Source organism: Macaca fascicularis, chromosome 2, assembly GCF_037993035.2.
Source record: "Macaca fascicularis isolate 582-1 chromosome 2, T2T-MFA8v1.1".
Lineage (NCBI taxonomy): Eukaryota > Metazoa > Chordata > Mammalia > Primates > Cercopithecidae > Macaca > Macaca fascicularis.
In genome coordinates, this window is record NC_088376.1 from 74,314,039 (window position 1) to 74,326,757 (window position 12,719).

Sequence of the window (12,719 nt, forward strand, 5' to 3'; positions counted from 1 at the left end):
TCTACTTTTGTTCCTTCAGAAATCTCCATGCTTTCATGGAAGTGCTCCTAGTTTACATTCCCACAAACAGTGTATTAGTGTTCCTTTTTCGCTACATTCACACTCAATATCCATTGTTTTTTGACTTTCTAATAATGGCCACTCTTACAGGAGTAAGGTGGTGTCTAATTGTGATCTTAATTTGCATTTGCATTCCCCTGATGATTAGTGATGTTGAGCTTTTTTTTTTTTTTTTTTCTTATGTTTGTGGGCCATTTGTATATCCTCTGTGAAATATCTATGTAATTTGCCCAGTTTTTGATGAGATAGTTTATTTTCTTTTGATTTGTTTGAGTTCCTGGTAGATTCTGGATTTCAGCCCTTTGTCAAATGCATAGTTGCCAAATATTTTCTCCCATTCTCTGGGTTGTCTCATTACTCTGATAATTATTTCTTTTGCTAGACCAAAGTTATTTAGTTTAACTAGGTTCCACTTATTTATGTTTATTTTTGATCCATTTGTTTTTGGAGTCTTAGTCATGAAATCTTTGCCTAAGCCAATGTCAGAAAAGTTTTACTTAGATAATCTTCTAGAACTTTTCTAATTTCAGGTAGCAAATTTAAGTCTTTGTTCCATCTTGAGTTAATTTTTGTATAAGGTGAAAGCTAAGGATCCAGTTTTATTTTTGTATATGTGGCTAGCAAGGTTTCCTAGCACCATTTATTAAATAAGGTTTCCTTTCTCCAATTTGTGTTTTTGAATGCTTTGTCAAAAATTATTTGGTTATAAGTATTTAGTTTTATTTCTGAGTTCTCTATAATGTTCTATTGGTCTAAGTGTCTACTTTTATAATATTACCATATTGTTTTGGTAACTGTAGCCTTGTAGTGTAACTTGATGTCTGGTAATGTGATGCCTCCAGATTTGTTTCTTTTGTTTAGGATTGCTTTGGCTATTCGGGCTTTCTGCGGTTGCATATGAATGTTAAGATTTTTTTTTCTAATTCTGTGAACAATGATGTTGTATTTTGATAAAAATTGCATTGAGTCTTCGGATTACTTTGGGAAGTATAGTTATTTTCATAATATTGATTCTTCTAATTCAAGAGCATGAGATGCATTTTCATTTGTTTGTGTCATCTATAATTTATTTCATTAGTGGTTTGTAGTTCTGATTGTTGAGAACTTTTAAATCCTTGGTTAAATATATTCTTAAGTATTTTTTTGGAGTTATTGTAAAGGGATTGAGTTCTTGATTTGATTCCCACTTTGGTCATTGTTGGTATATAACAATGTTGCTGATTTGTGATCATTTATTTTGTAACATGAGACTTGAGTAAATTTATTTATCAAATCTAGGCAGCTTTTGGAACCGTTTTCTAGGTATACTATTACATCATCAGCAAACAGCAATAGTTTGACTTCCTCTTTGCCAATTTGGATGTCCTTTTATCTCTTTTTCTTGCCTGATTGTTCTGCCTAGAACTTCCAGTACTATATTAAATAGAAGTGGTTAAAATGGATATCTTTATTTTGTTCCAGTTTTCAGGGTGAATACTTTTAACTTTTCCCAATTTAGTATAATGTTGGCTGTGGGTTTGTCATATATGACTTTTATTGCTTTGTAATTTTATTACTTTGTAATTTTTATTTATTTATAATATTTATAATATATTTATATTTATAATATTTATAATATAATATTTATATTTATAATATTTATTACTTTGTAATTTTTATTACTTTGAGGTAATAAAAATTACTTTGAGGTAATAAAAGTATGCCTTGTTTGTTGAGGGTTTTTATCATCAAGTAATGCTGGATTTTATCAAATGTATTTTCTGTATCTGTCGAGATGATTATATGGTTTTTGCTTTTAATTCAGTTTATGTGATATATCACATTTATTGACTAATGTATTTTAAACTGTCCCATTATCACTAGGATGAAACCTACTTGATCATGGTTAATTATATTTTTGATGTGGTGTTAGATTCAGTTAGTTCATTTTGCTGAGAATTTTTACATCTATGTTTATCAGGGATATTGTTCCGTAGTTTTCTGTTTTTGTCATGTCTTTTCTGGGTTTTGATAATAGGGTGATAATGGCTTCAGAGAATGAGATAGGCAGGAGTCTCTCCTTTTCAATCCCTCAGAATAGTGTATCATTCCATTTTCATACTGCTATAAAGAACTGCCAGAGAAGAGGTAATTTATAAAAAGAAAGAGGTTTAATTGACTCACAGTTAATCATGGCTAGGCAGGCCTCAGGAAACTTAAAATCATGGCAGAAGGCAAAGGGGAAGCAAGGCACCTTCTTTCTGGAAGGTGCCAGGAAGGGGAAGTGCTGAGCAATGGGAAAAGAACCCCTAATAAAATCTTCAGATCTTGTGAGATCTCACGCACTATAATATGAACTGTATGGGAGAACCCCACTCACCCCCCGCCATGATCCAGTTACTTCCACCTGGTGTCTCCCTTGACATGTGAAGATAATGGGAATTAAAGTTCAAAATGTAATTTGGGTAGAAAGCAAAGCCTAACCATATCATTCCACCCCGGGACCTCCCACATTTCATGTCATTTTCACATTTCAAAATCAATTATGCTTTCCTAACAGTCATCCAAAGTCTTAATTCATTTGAGCATTAATCCGAAAGTCCAAGTCCAAAGTCTCATCTGAGACAAGGCAAATCACTTCTGACTATGAGATTGTAAAATCAAAAGCAAGTCAATTACTTCCTAGATACGATGAGGGTGCAGACATTAGGTAAATACACCCATTCAAAATGAGAGAAAGTGACCAAAATTATGAGGCTACAGACCTCATACGAGTCTAATTTCTGGCAGGGCACTCAAATCTTAAAGTCCTGAAATGATTTCCTTTGGCTCTATGTCTCATCTACAAGTCAGGATGATACAAGAAGTGGGCTCCCACAGCCATGGGCAGCTCTTCCCCTGTGGCTTTTTAGGGTACAGCCTTCAAACCTGGCTGTTTGCACAGGCTGGCAATAAGTGTCTATGGCTTTTCCAGGTGCACAGTGCAAGCATTCAGTGGATCTATAATTCTGGGGTCTACGGGATGGAGGCCTTCTTCACACAGCTCTACTAGGCAGTGCCCCAAGGGGGACTCTGTGTGGGGGCTCCAACCCCACATATCCCTTCTGCAATGCCCCAGCAGAAGTTCTACTTGAGGGCTCTGCTCCTGTAGCACACCTCTGCCTGGACATCCATGCATTTCCATACATCCTCTGAAAAGTAGGTGGAGTTTCCCAAGCCTCCATTCTTGTCTTCTGTACACCTTCAGGCTCAACACCATGTAGAAGCCACCAAAGCCTGGAGCTTGCACTCTCTTGAGCCACAGCCTAAGCTGTACTTTTCCTCCTTTTAATCATGACTGGAGCAGATGAAATGCAGGGTACCAAGTCCCAAGGCTGCATACAGCAGTGGGGCCCCAGACGTGGCCTACAAAACCATTTTTTTTTCCTCCTAGGCCTCTGACCCTGTGATGGAAGGGGTTGCTGCAAATATCTCTTATATGCCTTTTTTTCCCCCATTGTCTTGGCAATTAACATTTATCTCCTCATTACTTACACAAGTTACTGCAGATGGCTTGAATTTCTCATCAGATTTTTTTTCTTCTTCTACTGCATTGTTAGGCTGCAAATTTTCCAAACTTTTATGCTCTCTTTCTCTTTTAAACATAAGTTCCAATTCCAAAATATCTGTTTTTGAATGCGTAAAATTTGAAGGCTATTAGGAGAACCCAAGTCACATCTTGAATGCTTTGGTGCTTATACTTTTATTCTGCCAGATACCCTAAATTATCTCCCTCAAGTGTAAAGTTCCACAGATCTCTAGGGCAGGGGAAAAATGCAACCAGTCCCTTTGCTAAAGCATAGCAAGAATCACCTGTATTCCACTTCCTGACAAATTCCTTATCTCCATCTGATACCTCCTCAGCCTGGACTTCATTGTCCATATGACCGTCAGGATTTTAATCAAAGTCATTCAAAAAGTGTCTAGGAAGTCTCAATCTTTCTCACATCTTCCTGACTTCCTCTGAGCCCTCCAAACTTTTACAACCTCTGCCTGTTGCACAGTTCCAAAGTCATTTACATATTTTTGGGTATCTTTATAGCAGAACACCACTCTCTGTGGTATCAATTTACTGTATTTGTTCATTTTTATACAGCTATGAAGAACTGCCTGAGACTGGGTAATTTAGAAAGGAAAGAAGTTTAATTGACTCATAGTCAGCATGCCTGAGGAGGCCCCAGGAAACTTACAATCATTGTTGAAGGCGAAGGGGAAGCAAGGCACCTTATTTACAAGGTGCCAGGATATAAAAGGACCAAGCAAAGGAGAAAGAGCACCTTATAAAACCATTGGATCTCATGAGAACTCACTCACTATCATGAGGACAGCAAGGGGAAAACTGCCCTCATGATCTGATTACCTCCACCTGTTCTTTCCCATTGCATGTGGGGATTATGGGAATTATAATTCAAGATGGGATTTGGGTGGAAACACAAAGTCTAATCATATCAAATAGTTTCAGAGGATTGGTGCCAATTGTTTGAATGACTGATAGAATTCATCTCTGAATTTATCTGGCCGTGGATTTTATTTGAAGGTTCTTTTAAAATTTCTGGTTCAGTCTCACTACTTATTTTAGGGTTGTTCAAGGTTTCTATTTCTTACAGATTTAATTTAGGAGGGTTGTATGTTTTCAGGAATGCATCCATTATTTATATATTTTCTAGTTTGTATGTATAGAGGTGTTGATGTAGTCTTGAGTGGTATTTTGTGTTTTTGTGGTGTTGGTTGCAGTGTCTCCAATTTTATTTCTAATTGAGTTTATTTGAATCTTCTCTCTTATTGTTTAATTTAGCTATTGGTCTATAAATTTGCTTATCCCTTCAAATAATTAATTTTTTGTTTCATTGATATTTTGTAGTTTTTATGTCTCAATATCGTTTGCTCTACCATAATCTTTGCTATTTATTTTTAGCTGCTTGTTTAGTTTTTTCTTTTTTCTTTAGTTCGTTGAGGTGTGACATTAGTTGTTAATTTGTGATCTTTCAGACTTTTTGATATAAACATTTAGCACTATAAGCTTTCCTTCTAACACTGTGTTTGCTGTATTCCAGAGGTTTTGATAACTTGTGTCACTAATCATGCACTTTAAAGAATTTTTAAATTTTCATCTTGATTCTATTAACTCCAAAATTATTCCAAAGAAGGTTGTTTAATTTCCATGTATTTGTACAGTTTTCAGTGTCCCTTTTTGAGTTGATTTCTAGTTGTATTTGTATTCTACTCTAGTCTGAGAAGACACTTGAAATGATTTCAATTTTCTTTTCTTTTTTCTTTTTTGGACAGTGTCTCACTCTGTCACTTAGGGTGGACTGCAGTTGCACAATCTCAGCTCACTGCAACTTCCACCTCCTGAGTTCAAATGATTCTCATGCCTCACCCTCCTGAGTAGCCTGGATTACAAGCATGCACCACCACACCCAGCTATTTTTTTTTTTTTTTTTTTTTTTTTTTTTTTAGTAGAGTCATCATTTCACTATGTTGTCAGGCTGCTCTGAAACTCATGGCCCCAAGGCATCTGCCCACCTCAGCCTCTCAAAGTGCTGAAATTACAGGCAAGAGCCACTGCTCCTGGCCATAATTTCAATTTTCAAAAATTTATTGAGACTTGCTTTGTTTCCTGTCATCCGGGCTAGTTTGGAGAATATTCAATGTTCTGATGCAAAGGATGTGTATTCTGCAGTTCTTAGGTAGGACATTCTGTTTATACCTGTTAGATCCATTTGTTCTAGAGTGTACTTTAAATTCGTTGTTTCTTTTTTGACTTCCTATTTCGATAATCTAGCTAGTGCTGTCAATGGAGTATTGAAGTCCTCCATTACTATTGCATTGCCATAGACCTCATTTCTTAGATATAGTAGTAATTGCTTAATGAATCTGGGAGCTCTAGTGTTACATGTATATAAATTTATGGTTGTAATATCCTTTTGAATTTATCCTTTTAAAATTATATTATAATTATCTTTTTTTTTTTTTTTTTTTTTTTTTTTTTTTTTTGAGACGGAGTCTCGCTCTGTCACCCAGGCTGGAGTGCAGTGGCCGGATCTCAGCTCACTGCAAGCTCCGCCTCCCGGGTTCACGCCATTCTCCTGCCTCAGCCTCCCGAGTAGCTGGGACTACAGGCGCCTGCCACCTCGCCCGGCTAAGTTTTTGTAGTTTTAGTAGAGACGGGGTTTCACTGTGTTACCCAGGATGGTCTCGATCTCCTGACCTCATGATCCGCCCATCTCGGCCTCCCAAAGTGCTGGGATTACAGGCTTGAGCCACTGCGCCCGGCCTGTATTTTTCTTTATTATTGTTGTTGCTTTAGTCTGTTTTATCTGATATAGTAACAGCTATTCCTGCTTGCTGTTGCCTTCCATTTTTGTAAAATATCTTTGTTCAACCACTTTAACTAAAATTTATATGAATACTGACATATTAGGTAAGTACCTTGAAGACAGCAGATGTTTGATTTGTGTTTTTCTTTAATTCATCTTGCTAATTTATATCTTTCAAGTGGAACATTTAAGTTAATTACATTCAGTGTTAATATTGAGATGTAAGGAACTATTTCAGTCATCATGTTAATTGTTACTAAGATACTTTGTTTTCCTTATCGTGTTGTTGTTTCATAAGCTTTGAGGTGTTTAATCTGTTCAAGAGATTATATCGTGATTCATTTTAACCTTTTTTTTCAAGATTTAGAATTCCTTTCAGCGTTTCTTATAGGGCTGGTCTGGTAGTGACAAATGCCCAAAGTGATTTTATTCGTCCTTCATTTATGAAACTTAGTTTTTGTCTCATGCATCCGTGTGAAGAGACCACCAAACAGGCTTTGTGTGAACAACATGGTTGTTTATTTCACCTGGGTACAGGTGGGCTGAGTCTGAAAAGAGAGTGGTGGGACCATCATCAGTTCTTACAGGTTTTGGGATAGGCAGTGGAGTTAGGAGCAATGTTTTGCAGGCAAAGGGTGGATCTCACAAAGTACATTCTCAAGGGTGGGGAGAATTACAAAGAACCTTCTTAAGGGTGGGGGAGATTACAAAGAACTTTCTTAAGGGTGGGGGAGAAACGAATCACAATGGTGAAATGTCATCATCTAAGGCTATTTTCACTTATTTTGTGGATCTTCAGTTGCTTCAGGCCATCTGGATGTATATATGCAGGTCACAGGGGATATGATGGCTTAGCTTGGGCTCAGAGGCCTGACGGTTTTGTGGGATACAAAATTTTTGGCTGACATTTATTCTGTTTAAGGAGATAAAACACAGGGCCTCAGCCACTCTGGCTGGTCAGATTTCTGCTAAAAAGTCTTCTTTCAGTCTGGTATGTTTTCCTTATAGGTTATCGGATGTTTTTGTCTTAGTGCTCCCACAATTCTTTGCTTCATGTTGACTTTAGGTAACCCAGTGACTATATACTTTGGTACATTTTGTGTTGAATCTCCCAGGAGTTCTTTGCACTTCTTGCATTTGGATGTCTAAATCTCTAGCAAGGCCAGGGAAGTTTTCCTCAATTATTCCCTCAAATGAGTTTTCCAAAATTTTACATTCTCTTCTCCCTCAGGAACATGAGTTATTTTTAGGTTTCGTCATTTTACATAATCCTGTGTTTCTTAGAAACTCTGTTTATTTCTTTTGTTTTCCTTTTCTTCACTTTTGTCTTTCTGGGTTAATTCAAAAGCATTGTCTTCAATCTCTGAAAAATCTTCCTTCGACTTTTTCCTAAGTGTGTCATTCATTTCCAGAGGTTTGATTACTTTTTCTTTAAAATATCTATCTCTTTAGAAAATGTTTATTTCCTAAATTATTTTTTAAATTTATTTATGTTGATTTTCACCTTTCTTTGGTATATCCTTGAGTATCTTGATAATCAACCTTATGAATTTTTTTGTCTGGTGTTTTTAAAAGTTTATCATTCTTTGGATTCATTTATGAAGAGCTAGTGTGATTTTTTGTGGTGGGGGGTGTTACAGAACTCTGTTTTGTCATATTACTAGAATTATGTTTCTGGTCCTTCTCATTTGGGAGACTATTTCTTCTAATTATTCTTGAGTTTATTTTTAATTTGGATTTTTAAAAAATCTATGTTTTCTCTTTAGAACGTGACTTTAATGTATATATTTTACTGTAGCCTATTTTGGCTCTTGGTTGTTTCAGCGGTGAAGACTGTGTATGAGTTCCTTGGTTATAGACAGTCTGTATTAGTCAGAGTTCTCTAGAGGGACAGAACGGATAGGATAGATGTATATATGAAAGAGAGTTTATTAAGGAGTATTGACTCACACAATCACAAGGTGAAGTTCCACAATAGGCCATCTGCAAGCTGAGGAGCAGGAAAATCAGTGGGAATCCCAAAACTCAAAAGTAGGGAAGAGAATTCAGCCTTCAGTTTGTGGCCAAAGGCCTGAGAGTCCCTGGCAAACCACTGGTGTAAGTCCAAGAGTCCAAAAGCTACCCACCCAAATTGAGACGGGTCCACTTCTCCTAGCCCACTGGCTCAAATGTTAATCTCCTTTGATGACAACCTCACAGATACACTAAGGAACAATACCTTACATCCTTCAATACAATCAATACGATATTCAATATTAAACATCACAGAGTCTTTGCATAATGGCTTTCTCAGATATAGTTGTAGCAGCAATGTGCTCAGTGTATGAGGAAGTTCTTGGTCCCCTATCAGATTGGAATGGCAGAAGTCTCTTATGTGCTTAGTGTGTAATGAAGTTCTCAGTCCCTATGGGGTTGGAATGGCAGAAGTCTCTTGAAGCTTATGTCACTCCTCCGTGTTATGCACTTTTTAAATACTGCTTTTTCTAAGTATTTTATTTATTGGGTTGAATAGTTCAAGCTTCAAGCCAGAGGGGAGATGTTGCTGAGTAGAAACCAGCTTTAGCTAAAAAAGGTGAGTAAATGTAATACCTAATGGTGGGCACAGGTCCCACCTTGACAGAGGTGACTAGAAGAGCTCTCATGAAATGCACTGAAGACTTATCAGGGGGAAGTGTTGGAGCCACCTTATCTCATCTGCCTGGCCAGCAGGAAAGCAACCTATCTCTCAGTCACACTTCTGACTCTGCATCTGGCTGTTCATATCAGATAAGCACCCCTTTTTATCTGCAGGAATGTTGATGTTCCAAATAGAGAGGACTTGGGTGTTTACCTGTCATCCAAGCCTGAACCTGAAGGTTTCTTCTCCTGTGGGGATGCAGTCACACTTAACTGTTTCAAAAGGCTGACTACAGACACACCAATGCTGAGCCCCTATGGGAGAAGTGCCAGCTGTGTCTTCAGTGTTGGATGAAAGGGAAGAGAAATCTTCTCCAAGACCATTCATGAGCACCAGGGCTACCAGACTCTTGAATTAGAGCTAAAGACTTTTCACAGTGAGCTCAACATGGCAAATGTACCTCTTCTGAAAGAAACTTCCCATCAGCAGAAATACGTGCAACTTTTTTGTACCTGATTGCCATTTGTATGTCTTTTTTTGAAAAAATGTCTACTCAGGCCACTTGCCCATTTTTTAATCAGATTATTTTTGATCCTGTACAGTTTCTTAAGCTGCTTATAAGATCCTATTATTAATCTTCTTCAGATGGATAGTTTGCAAATTTTTTCCCACTCTGTGGGCTTTATCTTCACATTGTTGATCATTTCCTTTGTTGTGCAGAAACTTTCTAACTACATGTGATCCTATTTTTTTAATAGTGTCATAGTTTTAGGTATTAAATTTAAGTCTTTAATATTTTGAATTGATTTTTGTATGTCACAAGAGATAGGGGTCTGGTTTCATTATTTTCCATAATGATATCCAGTTTTCCCAGCACCATTTATTGAAGAGACTATCTTCTTCCCAATGTATGTTCTTGGCATCTTTGTTGAAAATAAGTTTATTGTAGATGTATGAATGTTCTTCTTCTGGGTTCTTTACTCTGTTGCTTTAGTCTGTGTATCACTTTTTATGACATTTCTATGCTTCTTTGATTAATATAGTTGTGTAGTATAATTCGAAGTCAGGAATGAGATTCCTTTAGTTTTGTTCTTTTTGCTCAAGATGGCTTCGCCTGAGTCTTTTGTGGAAACATATAAATGTTAAGATTGTGGTTTTTGTTTTTTTTCTTCCTGTGAGGATTGTCATTGTTATATTAACAGGGATTGCAGTGAATCTTGATTGTTTTGGGTTGTATGGACATTTTAAACGTGAGTTATTTCATTCCAGGAAGATGGAATATCTTTTTTATTTTTTGTGTCCTCTTCAGATTCTTGAATCAATGATTTATAGTTTTTATTATAGACATCATTCAATTCTTTCATTAAGTTAATTTCAAGATATTTTATTACATTCATAGTATGGTATATGGGATTACTGTTTTGATTTCTTTTTCAGCCTCTTTGCTGTTGGTATATAAAATTGTTAATGATAGTTGCAAGCTAGATTTTGTATCTTGCAAAATTACTACATTTGTTTATCGGTTCTAGTAGTGTTAATGTTTAGGTTTTTTCTAATAGAAGATCATATTATTCACACACACACACACAAATAATGATTTGATTTCTTTCTTTCCAATTTGGATGCCCTTTATCTGATTCCTCTATTTAGGACTTTCAATGCTATGCTGAATTATAGTCATGAAAGTGGACATTCTTGCTGTGTTCCAGACCTTAAAGGAAAGGCTGGAGTTTTACCCAATTAATATGATACTAGCTGTTGGTCTGTCACATATGGCTTTTATTGTGTAGAGGTATTTTGCTTCTACACTTAGCTTTTGAGAGTTCTTATCAAGAAGAGGTGTTGAATTTTATCAAATCCTTTTTTAGCCTCAATTGAAACTATCATGTGGATTTTGTCCCTTTTTTTTTAATATAACGTGTGTCACATTTATTAATTTGCGTATGTTTAAACATCTTGCATCCCTGGGGAAAAATCTCAATATGTCATAATCAATGACCTTTTTAATGCGTTGGTGATTTTTTTGTTATTACTTTTTGAGAATCTTTACATCAATGTTCATAAAAAATATTGGCCTGTAGTTTTCACTTTTGATGTGTCTTCATCTGGTTTTGGAATCAGCATAATACTGGACTCATACAATAATGTTTTTTATTTAAAATTTTTCTACTTGTTTGATGTAGGTGATTTGGATTGTAAACTTTCTCATTAGTACAGATTTTGCTGTATCTCATAGGTTTGGGGATGTGGTGTTTCCATTATTTGTTTCAGGAAGTTTTTTAATTTCCTTTTCAATTTACTCATTAACTCATTGGTCATTCAGGAGCATATGGTTCAATTTCTATGTATTTGTATAGTTTCTAAAATTTCTCTTATTATTGACTTCTAGTTTTATTTAACTGCTTTCAGAGAAGATACTTGATATAATTTCAGTGTTTTTTAATTTTTCAAGATTTTTTTTTTGTGGATAACATACGGTGTATGGGATAGCCTTGAGAATGATCAACGTGCTGAGAAGAAGAATGTGTATGCTGCAGCTGTTGGATAAAATGTTCTCTAAATATCCATTATGTTCATTTGGTCTGGAGTATAGATTAAATCTATAGTTTCTTTTTGGATTTTCTATCTCCATAATCTCACCAAAGCTGAAAGTGAAGTGCTGAAGTCTCCAGTTTTTACTGTATTGGAGTCTGTCTTTCTCTTTGTCTCTGTTAATATTTGCTTTTGAAATCAGGTATTCTAATATTGGGTGCATATATATTTACAATTTTTATCCTGTATAATTGATGCATTTATCATTATATAATGACCTTATTTGTATATTTTTGAAATTTCTGTCTTGAAATCTATTTAATCTAAGTATGGCCATTGCTACTTAAAAAAATCCATTTGCATGTAATTTCTTTTTTCCATCTCTTTATTTTCAGTTTGCATTTGTCTTTATAGGTGAATAGTGTTTCTTGCAGGCAACAGATTTTTGGATTTTTTAAAAGCCTTTCATTCACTCTATTTGTTTTCTTTGAGGATTTAGTTGATTCACATTTATTGTTATTGTTAAAAAGTAAGGACTTACTCGTCATTTTGCAATGTTTTTCTGGTTGTTTTGTGGTCTTATGTTCCTCCTTTTCTTTCTTTCTGTGTTCTTTTTAGTAAAGGAAAGGTGATTTTCTCTTTTCTTGCTTTTTGATTTTATGTGTCTGTTGTATGTTTTTGATTTGAGGTTACCATGTGGCTTTCAAATAAAATATAGTAACCCATTATTTTAAGCTGATGACTATTCAGCACTGATTGAATAAACAAACAAGCAAAGAGAAAACTAATACATTATTTATACTTTAACTTTTTTCACCCCGATTTTTAACTTTTGTTGTCTGTATTTTTATCTTATTATAGGGTCCATGTCTTGAAAAGTTGTCGTGGCTATTACTTTTGATAGACTAATCTATTAGTCTTTTTACTCAAGATATGGGTAGTTTATGCACCACAATTATGGTGTTATACTATTCTGTGTGTTTCTTTGTTCTTACTATTATCAGAGAGTTGTGTACCTTCAGATGACTTTCTGTCATTCATTGATGTCTTTTCTTTCAGACCGAATAATTTTCTTTAGCATTTCTTGTAGGTCAAGTACTCTGTTGAAGAAATCCTTTAGCTTTTGTTAGTCTGGGTAAGTCTTTATTTCTCTTACTTGCTTGAAGGATATT